The following is a 16814-nucleotide window of genomic DNA, read 5'->3' as shown; positions in this document are numbered from 1 at the left end:
ATGTGTTACTGTCGATTTCTCCTTTTATGGCTGCTAGTATTTGCCTTATGTATTGAGGTGCTCCTATGTTTCGTGCATAAATATTTACAATTGTTATATCTTCTTCTTGGATCTGAATTGGATTCTGAATTCTTTTTCAGGTAGACTGCCTATTTCCTCTTCATTTGTTAGGTCTGGTGGGTTTTTATCTTGCTCCTTCATCTGCTGTGTGTTTTCCTGTCTTCTCATTTTGCTTATCTTACTGTGTTTGGGGTCTCCTTTTTGCAGGCCGCAGGTTCATAGTTTCCGTTGTTTTTGGTGTCTGTCCCCAGTGGCTAAGGTTGGTTCAGTGGGTTGTGTAGGCTTCCTGGTGGAGGGGACTAGTGCCTGTGTTCTGGTGGATGAGGCTGGATCTTGTCTTTCTGGTGGGCAGGTCCACATCTAGTGGTGTGTTTTGGGGTGTCTGTGGACTTATTATGATTTTAGGCAGCCTCTCTGCTAATGGGTGGCATTGTGTTCCTGTCTTGCTAATTGTTTGGCATAGGATGTCCAGCACTGTAGCTTGCTGTTTGTTGAATGAAGCTGGGTGCTGGTGTTGAGATGGAGATCTCTGGGAGATTTTTGCCATTTGATATTATGTGGAGCTGGGTGGTCTCTTGTGGACCAGTGTCCTGAAGTTGGCTCTCCCACGTCAGAGGCAGAGCACTGACTCCTGGCTGCAGCACTAAGAGCCTTTCATCCACACGGCTCAGAATAAAAGGGAGAAAAAGTAGAAAGAAAGAATTAGTAGAAGGAGAAAGAAAGAAAGGAAGAAAGAAGGCAGGGAGGGAGGAGGGAAGGAAGGAAAAAAGAAAGAAGATAAAGTAAAATAAAATAAAATATAATAAAGTTATTAAAATAAAAAAATTATTAAGAAAAAAATTAAAAAAAAAAAACGGACGGATAGAACCCTAGGACAAATGGTGGAAGCAAAGCTATACAGACAAAATCTCACACAGAAGCATACACATACACACTCACCAAAAGAGCAAAAGGGGGAAAAAAATCATAAATCTTGCTGTCAAAGGCCACCTCCTTAATTTGGGATGATTCGTTGTCTATTCATGTATTCCACAGATGCAGGTTACATCAAGTTGATTGTGGAGCTTTAATCCGCTGCTTCTGAGGCTGCTAGGAGTGATTTTCCTTTCTCTTCTTTGTTCTCGCAGCTTCCAAGGCCTCAGCTTTGGATTTGGCCCCACCTCTGCGTGTAGGTCGGCTCACTCAGGCGGGGGGGTGGGGGGGGGGTACGGAAGCGGGGCGAGCTTGCGGCGGCAGAGGCCAGCGTGACGTTGCGCCAGCCTGAGGCGCGCCGTGCGTTCTCCCGGGGGAGTTGTCCCTGGATCACCGGACCCTGGTAGTGGCAGGCTGCACAGGCTCCCCGGAAGGGGGATGTGTATAGTAACCTGTGGTCGCACACAGAATTCTTGGTGGCGGCAGCAGTAGCCTTAGCGTCTCATGCCTGTCTCTGGGGTCTGCGCTTTTAGCCGCGGCTCGCACCCGTCTCTGGAGCTCCTTTAAGGAATGCTCTGAATCCCCTCTCCTCGCGCACCAGGAAACAAAGAGGGAAGAAAAAGTCTCCTGCGTCTTCGGCAGGTCCAGACATTTTCCCGGACTCCCTCCCGGCTAGCCGTAGCGCACTAACCCCCTTCAGGCCGTGTTCACCCCGCCAGTCCTCTCCTTGCCCTCCGACCGAAGCCCGAGCCTCAGCTCCCAGCCCCGCCCGCCCCAGCGGGGGAGCAAACAAGCCTCTCGGACTGGTGAGTGCCGCTCGGCCCTTATCCTCTGTGCGGGAATCTCTCCGCTTTGCCCTCCGCACCCCTGTTGCTGCGCTCTCCTCTGCGGCCCCCGAAGCTTTCCCCCTCCGCCACCCGCAGTCTCTGCCCGCGAAGGGGCTTCTAGTGTGTGGAAATCTTTCCTCCTTCACGGCTGCCTCCCACTGGTGCAGGTCCCGTCCCTATTCTTTTGTCTCTGTTTATTCTTTTTTCTTTTGCCCTACCCAGGTACCTGGGGGGGTTCTTGCCTTTTGGGAGATCTGAGTTCTTCTGCCAGCGTTCGGTAGGTGTTCTCTAGCAGTTGTTCCACGTGTAGATGTATTTCTGGTGTATCTGTGGGGAGGAAGGTGATCTCCACGTCTTACTCTTCCGCCATTTTCCCGGAAGCCTATATCCATCAGACATTTTTTTAAGGACTTCTCCAACTTCTGGGTGAAAAATAGATTGGAGTGAGACAGAAGTGGATTCAGGGAGACCACATAAGTGGCTCTTGTCAGAAACTTCACCAGATTTCTCATCTGCAGACCCTGATGCCAACAACCTGAGTTCCGGCAACAATTTTAACCAGAGCAGAGTGTACATACAGTTAGGCCCGGATACACCCAGCAAGAGAGTCTAGAGTGTATCTTGCTGTTGAGTTTGACGTCCTGTGCCTCTAGGCCACAGCCTTTGCCACTGCAGATGTGTGGGCCTGGGCCCTGTGCCAGCCACTGTTTCAGGGTTTCCTTCTTCCTCATTTGCTACACATGGCTGAAGCCTCTTCCTATAACCTGCCCCTGACCTCTGCCTGGCTTCACCAGTCCTTCACTTCTGTAGTCATTCATCACACACTGGATGGGCCTCTTAGAATAGCACTGTCTTCCAGATAGAGTTTTGTTCTACCAGCTGCTTCTACCTCAGCTATTGGTTCCCTCACTGGTTTCAGCCCTGCCCTAGGTCAAGGTCCTCACCTGGTCCCTCCCTTCCCCCAAAGTTCCTCTGAGGCGAGGCTGTCAGAATCATACAAAATAAACTACAATAAATAGCACACAATGGTGGGTTACCTATCTAGAAGCGTTTTCCTTTAGCAGAAGACAGCTTTCTTATTCTTCTGAGAGAGGAAGGTAAGATTTATTATTTGTTAACAGTTGCACCAGAAATTCCAGTGTGGCTGAAGCACTGTTGCATATGGTTTTCAAAAGAATCAGGAACATGTTTTATAGCAATAAATATCACTCAGATTTTTTTCTCAAACATGTTTCGTTGTTTAGGTCTTTTTGCTTTTAACTGGCCTGAGTGTCTGACTCCCATGTTTCTCTGGATTTCCTACAGTACAAATGATACACCTCAGTGAAGAGAGATACTGGCATGTGAAAAGAAGAGAGTCAATTTAATCTGCATTTAATCTGTAGCAGGTGTGCTGTTGGATTTAGTAAGCATTTCTGGGTAAGCAGTGTTTTTTTTTCTTTCTTTCCTTAGGAAGAGGCCTTGAATCACATGAGCAAAATTTAAATCAAAACATGAAATATAATCTGAGCAGGATACAACAAATAATTCTCCACCCTTACACTTTCTCTACACCTAAAAGAAAAAAGTTAGAGGGAAAAAGTTTTCTCTGAGCTTGCTAGGGTACATTTCTTTTTCTTTTGTTTCCTTTTTCCTTTTCCAGTCCAGGCAAGATGGGACCACCTGTAGAAATTAACTAACATCTCATTTCCTGAGTCTGAAATCTGAAAAACATTTATAAGTTTCAGGATAACATCTTTTTACATCTGTGTTTGTGGTTCCGTTTTAAACACCTTTTTCTAAAAATAGAATTCTCAGTAGGACCAGAACAAACACGGACTGGGGGAAAAATGTTTCTGCCAGATTGTGAGATTGATGTGAATTAAAGTAGCTGAAATGTAAGCCCATGTTATTGTAATCTGAAGTGTTAGAGCGTGCCCTTCAGCTAAGAAATGCAAAATATTTTCAAAACAAGCATCATGTGACACTCAGCAGATTGAGTCATATTATTGCAGCTCTCCAGAGGAGGTAATTTGTCGTGCAGAGACTTTGGGATGTTTTGCTAAAATATTGACCTTTTATTTCCTAATGCGGCTCAGAATTCTCAAATTTTTGATGCACTTTTTTTACATTTTGTTCTGTTAACCGGATTGCTGTCAAAAATTCTAATGAATCTTACTATCGTTTAAGATAGAAGGGATAGAAAAGAGATGTACAAAAAAAGAACAACAAAGTTTCAGGTGTTTTGATTTAACGCTTTTTATGCGGTTTTGAAGTTCCCAACCATACTATTAACTTATCTACTTCAGCACTTTGTAACCTGTCCTCAAATTTGGGATTTTCTTTATCCTTTCTTCCATGTACTCTGATAGCACATATGTTATAATCTGTAGATTAGTTTAATTTTCTGCAATGATGAAAACATCAAAGAGTTTTAGTCACTTGAGCTGCCAGTTAGAAACTGAAGCTTCCAGCTCCACCTGAGCAGAAATAAACAAGCCCCAAAAGGAAAGGTGAGTAGGAGCCAGAAAGAGATCCAGTGGCAAAGCCTTTGTGGGAAATATGGAAGAACAATGTTATTTCTGCTAACTAGATATGTGAGCACAGTGCGAGGGACACCAAAAGCTGAGGCTGGACAAAAACAAGAAGCAGAAGCTTTGACTTATATCAAAATTGGTCAGGAGAGAGGCAATTGTCCTTTGCAAATAATTTTGAAAAGAGCTTCCTACCTAACAATACACCCTCCATTCAGTTCATCTTTTGTCTTCTATTCCTTTTATTTCCTTTGGGGTTTTTTGTTTGCTTTGTTTTGTTTACATATATGCTTAGCTTCTGGCTCTCATCATTTCTCAAACTCCAGCTCAGTGACTTTTTTTTTTAAATAACAAAGGACGTTCCCAATTTAATGAATTAAATTAATTTTCAGATTTAAGAAATCCAGTAAATCTCAAGAGGAATAAATATGAGCAGAAACATGCTTAGGCCCATAATAGATAGAAGGCTGAAAACCAAAGAGAAAAAAACTTGAAAGCAGACAGACAAAAAATGGCAACTCTACATAAAGCAGCACACAGTTTGAATGATGTTGATTTCCTATCAGAAACTGTGGAGATGAAAAACAATATCAAAGAGGTTTAAAAAAAATCTGCCAAGACAAAATTCTGCATCCAGCATAAGTGTTCTTCAGGAACAAAGGCAAATAAAGACATTTCAGGTAAATGAAAACAAAAAAAACTCAGCACAAGCAAACCTGAACCATTACAAATGGAAAAAACAAGTTTTTCCAGTTGAAGGAAAATTATACCAGACGGAATTATATATATGATCATAAATAATGTGTATATTAAGTACTACATAATTACAAATAGATAATTTGTATGCACATTTGATCATTTTCATATCTTTCCTCCATATTTTTTTAGCTGGGAGAATTAAAGAGGAAAATTGTTTTGTCAGTTTTGAAGAAAAGATTCTTTAAATTCTATAGTGCAACAATTTTCAGAAGTTTCACACACGTGATTTCGTACAATCCCATAATAACCTTTTTTTTTTCAAATTCCAACTCAGTGACTTTTTTGATTTCTTTGTATTCAGTAGGTTATTCCTAGGCATCTGATATCTTGTGGCTATATTTTTAACACTCATAGTAAGATTTTAGATACTTTCACTTATTTTTTTAATTAGTCCTCCGTCCAGAGCCAGCTCCCTCTGTTATTCTGTGCTGGCTCAAAGCTCTGACTCATCTTCCTGGTAAGATGCTGCCTATGTTTGCCAAAGAAAAAAAGACCCGTCTCTGAAGGAGGCAGAGTTAAAAGTTCTCCAAGGGCCCAATTTCTGTGAATTCGTAATCCAAACATATACAACATAAGTGAAAGCTGAACAATTACCTCATAAATGTTGGAGAACATATTCGAGGTAGGGCCATATATGCCTGTGTTTAATTATCTTTATGATTAACAGAAAAACACTTTCAAAGGACTGAAACATTTTTAGTTCATCTAACCAAAGGAAGATCAAATTTGTATAGGGCCTTTCAACTTAAAGGGGTACTCTTTAAGAAAAAGAACACAGAATTAAAACTAGAAAATTAGGAACAAAAGTGAATATATGTTTGGAAAGAAAAATAAATCACAATAAAATACATTTTAAAAAATAGATAAACACATTAAACATCATACAATACAGAAAATAACTATTTTATTAATTAATTGCCTGTTAAGCCTCTCAGATACAAGTTTCTATTTTTTGGCTTCATACTCTGAAAAATATATACAAAATTAATTGTAACACAAGAGGAATTAAAATACAGTTTTAAATTGTTGCTACATTATATTGAGCTGCGTAAATATGTAATCACATTACTCTTATACTACATACATTAACTAAGTTGATGAATATGCATAGGTATCTTGTCATCAGAGCTCTTAGTTTTTCAGTCTATATTTCTTTATTGTTGGCAATTTTGTGTACTATTTCATCTGGAACTGCTCAACTTTCCAAGGACAAAGCATGTCAGATACTATAAGAAGTGATCTGACATATTAGAATGAAATGCACAGTCTGTCAAGAGACTTATTGTTACTTAATATTACTGTTTGTAATATTCCTAAAGTTTGTAACCTATAAACACAAGAATTATTAGATAGATTTTATTTTGTGTGATTCTCATCCAAAAAAGAAAAAAATGTTGCGCATTTATCGTTGTACATTCTGCATTATTAAGTATGTTACTGACAGGAGAGAATGACCATTTTGATTAGGTGATAATGGGAAGGGGGATGTTTTGCTTACAATTCTACACTTCAGATGCTTAGAAGAATTTTCCACAGACTAGCTTCTGGCTTCCTGATTTCTAAGTCCTTTTTCTCTTCCACAATCCACATACTTCAGTGCCTGGTGCTATAGGACACATTCATATCACAACATGACTCCACTCTTGCACTTCCATGTTGTAATGCCAGATAGTCCACAGAAGTTTCCTGGAAGCAATTCTTCTAAAGAGATGGCAATTATACATGGAAGTGATTGTCAATTTCTGCATCCCCAAAGTGCCTGACACCAGAAGAAGGGTGCAGGAAAGAAAGTATGAGTGGAGACAGGAGTCTTAACCAATTGTAGTTAAAAGTTTGTAAATTTTACAAAATCATATTACCATGTGAACACATGGCTAGGGCCTTCCCAAGGCCTGGGAGGGAGCCATGCAAGGAATGGCCTTGAAATGCAAGCTCCATCAGCTTCGCAGTAAAGTTGCTTCTGCATCTAACCTCATTGACCTTTTAAAACAGGATGGTTAGACTCCTGGTTTCCTGCACATAAGGAGCTTAGAGGTTGTCTTGCCATCCTAACCATGAGTAAAAAGCTAAACAACTCTTCTCAGATCCATCAGAAGTCACAGGGTGAACTGCTGTCCCAAAAGTTGGAGAGACAAACAGGTGGATACGGAGAATCACAACTTACCGGAGCAGAAACCCACAAGCACAAACTTCCGTAGGAACCAGTAGGAAAACATAAACCATAAATTAACGAATCCCTGTAGGTTCAGTGTGGATGAGTCTGAGAGCTAAAAACTGTTAGGGGCCCATTCATTGGGGATGGGGGAGGGGTATTTCCACACTTTTGTGAGTTTTACCTCCAGGAGCTCTATCAGGTCCTCACAGTAAAGAGTGGATAAAAGTATCCTCATGCTTTCAGCAGGGAAAAGGGAAAAGGAAACTTTTTAAATATACCAGAGCATTCTGTTCTTCTTTCAAGATCTGCCCTCAAGAGAAACGATTTTACAAGAGCCTAACCTATAGGGGTTTTATCAGAGCCTAACTGAGCTGAGGGAAGGGAAATACCCACCTCCAACCCCCTCTAACCATCCTGTCCCACCTAAGGGGGGAGGGGACTGAGAAGTACTGCTGAAGTTCACAGTCCAGGGGCACAAGCTCACCAAAGACTGAGACCTAATCATGGGACTATAGAGTCCTTCCCCTCTCCCCACACCTTACCACTACATTACTAAAGATCTATTAAGTTTCTTTTACCAAGTACATCATATCCACCTTTCAACAAAAACTTCCAAGACATACTAAATAGCAAAAAACATAGTTTGAGGAGCCTGAGCAATATCAGAATCAAAGTCAGATATGGCAGGAATGTTGGAATTATCAGACCAAGATTTTAATAACTAAGATTAATATGTAGACAACTTATAAGTAAACAACATTAAGAACACATGGATAGTGTAAGCAGAAAGATGGAAATTCTAAGAAACAATCAAAAAGAAATTCCAGAAATCAAAAACATTGTAACAGGGCTTCCCTGGTGTCACAGTGGTTGAGAGTCCGCCTGCCGATGCAGGGGACACGGGTTCGTGCCCCAGTCCGGGAAGATCCCACATGCCGCGGAGCGGCTGGGCCTGTGAGCCATGGCCGCTGAGCCTGTACGTCCAGAGCCTGTGCTCGGCAACGGGAGAGGCCACAACAGTGAGAGGCCCGCGTACTGCAAAAAAAAAAGAAAACAGAGGTATTACATGATGATAAAAACAACAATACTCCAAGAAGACATAGCAATCCATATGTGCCTAACAACAGAATGACAAAATACATGAAGCAAAAACAATAGAACTCCAAGGAGAAAATGATGTATCTACTATTATATTTGGAGACTTAAACACTCCTCTATAAGAAATGGACAGATTCAGCAAGCAGAAAATGTGTAAGACATAACTAAAACTCAACAATACCTCAATCAAATGGATATAATTGACATCTATGGACAGCATCCATAACAGCAGATTATACATCCTCCTCAACTTTGCATGGAACATTCACCAATATAGACAACTTCTGAGCCATAAAACACGTCTTAACAAATTTAAAGGAATAGAAATCACACAATGTTTGCTCTCAGACCACAATAGAATTAAACTAAGTATCAATAACACAAAGAGCTGGAAATCTCAAAGTACATGGGGAACACCAACACAATTCTAAACATACAAGGTCAAGGAATAAAATCTCAAGAGAAATTTACAAGTATTTTTAACTAAGTAAAAATGAAAATACAACATCAAAATTTATGGATGCTGTGAAAGCACTGCAAAGAGGAAACTTTATAGCATTGAATGCATTTTTTTTTTTTTTTAAGAAATATCTAGGGCTTCCCAGGTGGTGCAGTTGTTAAGAATCCGCCTACCAGTGCAGGGGACACTGGTTCGAGCCCTGGTCCAGGAAGATCCCACATGCTGAGGAGTGGCTGGGCCCGTGAGCCATGGCCGCTGAGCCTGCGCGTCCAGAGCCTGTGCTCCGCAACGGGAGAGGCCACAACAGTGAGAGGCCCGCGTACCACAAAAAAAAAAAAAAAATACATATTACTAAGTGACGGAAGTCAACCAAAAAATACCACATACTGTGTGATTCCAACTGTAAGACATTCAGGAAAAGGCAAAACTATGTAGACAGTGGATTCCTCAGGTTTGGGGGGAAGAAGGGATAAGTAGGTAGAGTGCAGAGAATTTTTAGAGCAATGAAACCACTCTATATGATATCAGAATCATGCATACATGTCATTATAAAATTGTCCAAACCCATAGAACGTACAACACCAAGAATTAATCCTAGTGTAAAAAATGGACGTCCAATGATAATAACATGTCAGAGTAGGTTCATAAATTGTTACAAATAATCTACAATGCATTGATAACAGGAAAGGCTATGGATGTTTGTGCCAAAAAGTAAGAAAGGGCATTGCAGGTAGAGGGCAGGGTGTGTGAGAGGTTCATTAGAAAACAAGGAGCATAATCACTCAAAAGACTAAAAGCGTATGTGGCTGGAGCACAGTGAGCAAGGATTGTCACAGGATGAAGCTAGAAATTAGGCAGAAGCCAGATCATGTAGGGCCTTCCCAGATATTAGACTAAGTGATTAAAAGGTTTTAAGCAAAAAGGAGCACTGTCAGATTTAACCTTAAAAAAAATAATTCTGAGATAGACACAATATAGAAAAGTTGGGGGGAATGATATTTCTCTAAGGATATCATTTTTATCACTTTGACTTTGAACCATGTTATTGTTTAATACTCATAAAATAATAATGAATATATTTTATTCCTAAAAGGGAATACAAACTAAAGCAAATGAACCTTATTATAATCCAAAAGAATGACATAACCATATTTGAGGTGGGGAGGTGGGAGGAGGACCAGGAAGGGCTATTCAAGTAACTTTTTTAAAATTGAGACTTAATTGACATATAACATTATATTAGTTACAGGTTCAAGTAACTTTTGAACACAGCATTTTAATACTATACGTTCATTCTAAAGAGAAAGAACTGTAAATAAATATTAAACATATGATTTTTAATACATATATTATAAAAGAGGGAGAGAGTTCAAGAAATAGATAAGGGGTATATGTGTATGCATGTACATATGTATGTGTATGCACATACATATTTCTTAGCAATGTCTGTTGAGAAAACCTAGAGGTAATCACTCCCCAATAGCAATGAGAACAATTAATGACCAAATTTTGACTTCTAAATATATTTTGTACTAAAAGGAACGATGACTCCTTAGAGAAATGGTTGATTTCAGCCTGGGACAGAAAAAATAGAAGAGGAACTGTGAACATCTTGTGCCAAAAAGTAAGAAAGGGCTTCAAAAATGTCTGGGATGACAATAAATTAACACAGGAACAATTTTTTTTTTAGTAGTCACAAAATTTATTATGTTAAAAAGGCAGATTAGAAAATGGCATTATGGTGTTATCTAATTTTTAAAATTTTTATGAATATGTTGCTTTTATAAGTAGCTTGAATAAACATACACTAAAACATTACCATTAAATCCAAGGAAGAAGGGATATATGTATATGTGCGACCGATTCACTCTGCTGTACAGCAGAAACCAACACACCATCACAAAGCAACTACACCCTGACAAAAAAAATTTTATTAGTTAAAAAATGTTACCATTAACTATCTTCATGTGTAAGAACTATGGAATTTTCTTACATATGTGTATGTGTGTGTGTGTGTGTGTATATATATACTTTTTTTTTTTTTGGCCGTGCCATGTGGCATGTGGGATATTAGTTTCCTGACTGGGGATGGAACCCGCGCCCCCTGCATTGGAAGCTCACAGTCTTAACCACTAGACTGCCAGGGAAGTCTGAATATGGAAATTATAGTTCATTAATTAACTAAACACAGGACCATTTTGAAAAAGATCTTACCTAGCCAAATCTAAAAATCACTATATTAAGATTAAAATAATTATATTATTATTTTAGGAAAATAAATATACTAACAGATTAAAACTCATTAAAGGAAATAAGAATCCATGAATTTATACTAATATAGAAAATATATGAATGAATGAATGAGTGAATGGGAAGAGAAAAAGCTCTTATATGACAAATATCATAATTGATTTAAGCAAAAATCATCAGTCATTAAACTACTGGATGAAAGTTTGGTGATGAATCGAGAGACTTGTGTAGGCTTACAAAATATTATCTCCCCTGAAAATACTTGTTAATTAAAAGGAGAAAAGTAGAAACTTTACAACGGAGAGAACTCTAACCAAATGATCAAAGTGAACATCACTGGTGTTCAGACAAATCAACATCATGTGCCTCACGATACAGGGCATTGAGAGCATACAACATCACTTCTGTGGTGTTCCTGCCCAAAATACATAACCTCAAACTAATCACAAGGAAACATCAGACAAATCCAAACTGAGAAACATTCTACAACAATAACTGGCCTGTGTTCTACAAATATATCAAGGATATGATCAACAAAAGCAGACTGAAGAACTTTTCCAGATTAAATTAGACTGAAGAGATGTGACCAGTGCAACATGTGATCCTGGAGGAACACTGGACCCCATTTTTTTCTTTTTCTTTTTTTTTATTTTTTCTTTTAAAATTAAGAACTTAAGTTCCTTCAAAGATATTAAGAGAATAAAAGATGTTGTTAAGACATATTGTTAACAAAATATTTTCTCCACTGGGAAATCACATATTTGATAATCAGCTTGCATCCAGATTATGTGAAGAATTCTCAAAACTCAACAAGACAACAAACGATCCAATTTTTTTAAGTGGGCGAAAGATTTGAACTGACGCTTCATCAAAGAGGTTATATGCATGGCAAATAAGCACCATGAAAAGACAGTCAACGTTACTAGTTATGAGAGAAATGCCTGTGAAAACCACAGTGAGGTACCACTACCTACCTATTAGAATGACTAAATTAAAGAGTGTAAAAAGTGTTAGCAAGACTGTGGAGCAACTGGAGGTCTTATACAGTACTGAGGGAATGTAAAATGGACCAACCACTTTGGAAGACAGTTTGGCAGTTTCTTAAGATGTTAAATATACACTTATCATGTGACCAAGCCATTCCACTCCAAGGTGTTTATTTACCCAAGAGAAATGTAAGCATATGTCCACACAAAGATTTGTACATAAATGTTCATAGAAGTTTCATTTGTAATAGCCAACCACTTTCTACTACCTCAACTGATATAAAATCTAATCCAAGTCACATCATCTCTAGCTTTAATTATTATAATAACCCCTGCACTGGACTAAATGTTTGTGTCCCCCCAAATTCATATTTTGAAATCCTAGCTCCCAATGTGATGGTACTTAGAGGTGGGACCTTTGAGAGGTAATTAGGTCATGAGGGTGGAGCCCTCATGAATGGGATTAGTGCTCTTATAAAAGGGACCCCAGAGAGCCTTCTCTCCCTTTCTGCCCTTTGAGGATACAACGAGACAGTCGGAGGAGGCTGGACATCTGAGGTCAGAGGGCCAGCATGGTCAGGTTCTGGTGAGAACCCTCCTCCTTCTGTTGGTTATAAGCCATTTATAAGCGACCCAGCCTAAGGTGCTTTGTTATAGCAGGCCAAACTAAGACACCCCATAATTGGTCTCCCTATGGCTGCCCTGACCCCAACCCCGGGAGTGTATTCTCAACGTACAGCAAAGTATCTCTCAAAGCATTAAGTCCTACAGGAGTACTTACATAATCCTAACTGCCTGCCCCACCTGTCTATCTGACTTTATCCCTTATCACTCTCCGTTTTTTTGTTTGGTTGGTTTTTTACTTTTCTTTTTTTTGGCTGTGTTGGGTCTTCGTTGCTGTGCCCAGGCTTTCTCTAGTTGCAGTGAGCGGGAGCTACTCTTCGTTGTGGTGCACGGGCTTCTCACTGTGGTGGCTTCTCTTGTTGCAGAGCATGGGTTCTAGGTGCGGGGGCTTCAGTAGTTGTGGTGCACTGGCTTAGCTGCTCCATGGCATTCACTCTCCTTCTTACTTCTCAGTTCCAATCACATTATCTCCTTGCTTTTCCTCAAACACAGTAAGCATGCTCCTTCTTCAGAGATTTTTGCACTTACTGCCTAGAAACTCTTTGTCCAAATATCCACAACGATGACTCCCTTACCTCCTACAGGTCTCTGTTCAAATACCATCTTCTCACTGGAGATTCTTTCGGATAAACCCATAGAAAATAGCTAGTTCCTCACTGATACCCGCATTCCTCTCCCCTTTCTCTGTACTACTCACTATCCAACATGGTGTGTATTTACTTTTTTAGTTATTGTCTCCATGTTCTCACCACCACTAGAATATAAGCTCTGTGAGAGCAAGAACTTTGTTCACTGCTGTATTCTCTAACAACTAGAATAGTACCTGGTAGGTAGATATTCAATAAATTCTTGTTGATTGGATGCATCAATATTGTAACTGCATTATCTTTAATCTTTTGTTTGACATCTACAAATTGGTAAAGGTTTCCTGACCTATTAGAAGTAACTTAAGTGAGAACTTTTATGTTAAATTTACTTTGTTCCATATTTTATGGGCTTTTTTTTTAAGTGACTTGTCATTGTCTATTCTTCCTTCCCTCATCCCTACCACATTAGTTCATTTAATTTCAGATGTGGCAATACTCTCTGATCATACATCCAAAGTGTTATGCTATTTTCTCTTCTTCATTTTTCAAGGTCTGTAATAGCTGAGTAGGGGAAGAAGGATCAGACCTAGTGCTAAAATATATGGTAGACATTTTCCTAGTGCTTGGGAAGGAATGAGTACTTTTAAAGGGTAGAGAAAAAGAGGAAAGAAAAGAAAAATGGCTCTTCCTGGCAGCACTATTTCCTAACCCTGATTCTTTGGTTACTCACTACATAGCATTTGAGAGCTGCTGCTCTTACAATGTCCCTCTACATTATCACAGTGATTGAAAGGCATAATTTGATCACCTGCAGTTTACTGTTAAGGACGCATAGTAGTTATCACAATGCATAACTGAATTAATAGAGCAAGAATTTGTCCAGAATAGCTGCCACTGTTGTTTAGTCTCCAGTTTCTAATCATATACCACTGGTCATTCCCCACACTTAACTAGCACAATGTTAGTTTCTTGCTGTGATGCCATTTTCTAACCCCATCCTGCTGAGGTAACCTAGTTGCTTACAGAAAGAAAGCTGCCTCGGGAGTGGCTGAGATTCTTTGCTGCTTACAAAAAAAAAAAAAATTATTCTGTGACCAATGTGAATAATGTGAGATAACTTGAAAAGGGCCAAAGAATTAAAAACAAGAATAAATCCTGAGGAAGGATATTTGACAAGCTTTTGGCATTATAAAAGAAGAAAATCTAAGAAATTATAGAGGGAAGACTATTTTGATCTTCCAACTGGGGGTGGAGAAAAAGGAAGAAAAATGAAAACTACTAAGTAGAAAAAGGACTCACATTTGGTTAGTTATTTCCTTAACTTAGAATGAACAGGGTTGAAATTAAATAGATACTGCTGACAAAAAATTATTCCACTGGTAGATATCTTTGATATCAAGCCTCGCTATAGATGGGAATGTTAATCCAGGTCATTTCCAGTCTTCCCCACCTTGGATTAACCTCCCCTAGTTGCCATATACCTCTTTTCGTGACCTAAATACCTAAAATTGAAAGTCTGTCTCAATTGTTATTGTTTCCCTAAATGGGTCATAACACTGCATATTCTGACTACAAAATGGGGTGTCAGAACCCAACAAATGTTTGCCACAGGTGTTTTTAATCCTAAAAATTTACGATTTCACACAAAATACTATAAACCGCTCTTATACTCAGAGATCGTTCTGCAAGATATATGCCCTCTATCCAGAGTACCAGAAAGAAAGCACAACACTTTTTCCCTTTGATCCTCTTCCCTCTTCCTACACAGACTTAATGAAGATATCTGCCTGACAATAGTAAGCCTGTCAAATTAGACAAGAAACAGCCCAATTTTCCTTGTTATCTGCAAAAAAAAAAAAAAGAAAACAAAAAGGATTTCAGAAATATATACACGTTATTTGGCTTTCAGCCCGTTCCTTGCTGATTACAAGAAGAATGAATGATGCTGAATGGTTTTACAATTCTCTTACTTTTGATGCTCCCTCCTGAAAAATGAAACTTTATTACTACTAAAGCCCATAAGCAGCATGCATAAAACAGGGAGAGAAGCTACCACAGAGGAAAGTGGATAGTAAACATATGTGGCTCAAATGCTTGATCCACTGTGCAGAAAACTCTACCTGTTAGAATGGAAGAAGGTAGTTGAATAGAAAAAAGGAAAGCAGGTTCCCAAAGGGCTTGAAAATCAATTCCAAGTTTCCACAAATAGCTAGACCTGCTGATGACATACGTAAAAAGCTGACACAGTCATGTCTATTCCCCATGTAGCCTCTCTTGTCATTTTCCACCATTCAAATTGATTCCTTCTCTCCTCCTTTTCTATAACATTTCAAGAGCAGCCCTACATATAATGCAAAAACAATGACAAAATAGAGATCATCTCTTGTGTCCATTTGGGAATTTCTTGTTTGCATATACTATTGTATATTCTTATTAGACAGATATACTTAGATATGTGTTATCTAGGATTATTTCCTGTGACAAATAAGTACATAATTGATACTATTTGATGGATTCATAAAGTTGTCTTTATTTTTTTTTTCACATCTCTATTGGAGTATAATTGCTTTACAATGGTGTGTTAGTTTCTGCTTTATAACAAAGTGAATCAGCTATATATATACATATATCCCCATATCTCTTTCTTCTTGTGTCTCCCTCCCTCCTACCCTCCCTATCCCACCTAGAGCACCGAGCTGATCTCCCTGTGCTATGCGGCTGCTTCCCACTAGCTATCTATTTTACATTTGGTAGTGTATATATGTCCACGCCAGTCTCTCTCTTCGTCCCAGCTTACCTTTCCCCCTTCCCGTGTCCTCAAGTCCATTCTCTACATCTGCATCTTTATTCCTGTCCTGCCCCTAGGTTCTTCAGAACCATTTTTTTTTTTCGATTCTATATATATGTGTTAACATATGGTATTTGTTTTTCTCTTTCTGACTTACTTCAGTCTGTATGACAGACTCTGGGTCCACCCACCTCACTACAAATAAATCAATTTCGTTTCTTTTTATGGCTGAGTAATATTCTATTGTATATAATAAAGTTGTCTTTAGACTCAATTTCCCTATGACATTTCAACTGATAAGCAACCCAATCCAAAATATTAGTTCCTTTATGGACACTGGTCTTTATTGGCTGCCCAATCCATTCACCTTCCCCTGATTCTTTTGGGAAACTGCCTCTCCCCTGTTGTATGTTGCTATGGTGGAAAAGCAGTTACATGGCTTTGGAGGCTAAGGGACCCAGGTCCTTTTTCTGGTAGACCCAAGGGTCAGACATGTGACAACCTCAGCCAACGAGGTTCTCTCTCCTGGGCCTATAAATCTTGAGGGTGTGATGCAAGGATGAAGAAACCGTTGTAGAGATGATTTCATTTCACTGGCAGCAAAAGAGAAGAGGTGTGCAAAGCAGGTGTCTTTTGCCATGGAGTCGTTGCTGTCCTTCCTGGTCCTCTAAAGCTCTCTTTGCTCCTCTCTGTTTCCACGCTTAGCTTCTCAGTCTCCTTGCCTGTTATCCCTACATACACAAGCACCATATCTATCCCCATCCCTGCCATCATAGTCTTAAATAAATTCCCTTT

Source organism: Phocoena phocoena, chromosome 11 (assembly GCF_963924675.1).
Source record: "Phocoena phocoena chromosome 11, mPhoPho1.1, whole genome shotgun sequence".
In the NCBI taxonomy this organism is placed as follows: Eukaryota; Metazoa; Chordata; class Mammalia; order Artiodactyla; family Phocoenidae; genus Phocoena; species Phocoena phocoena.
The sequence above is the reverse complement of the archived record's forward strand: the minus strand, read 5'-3'. Positions refer to the sequence as shown.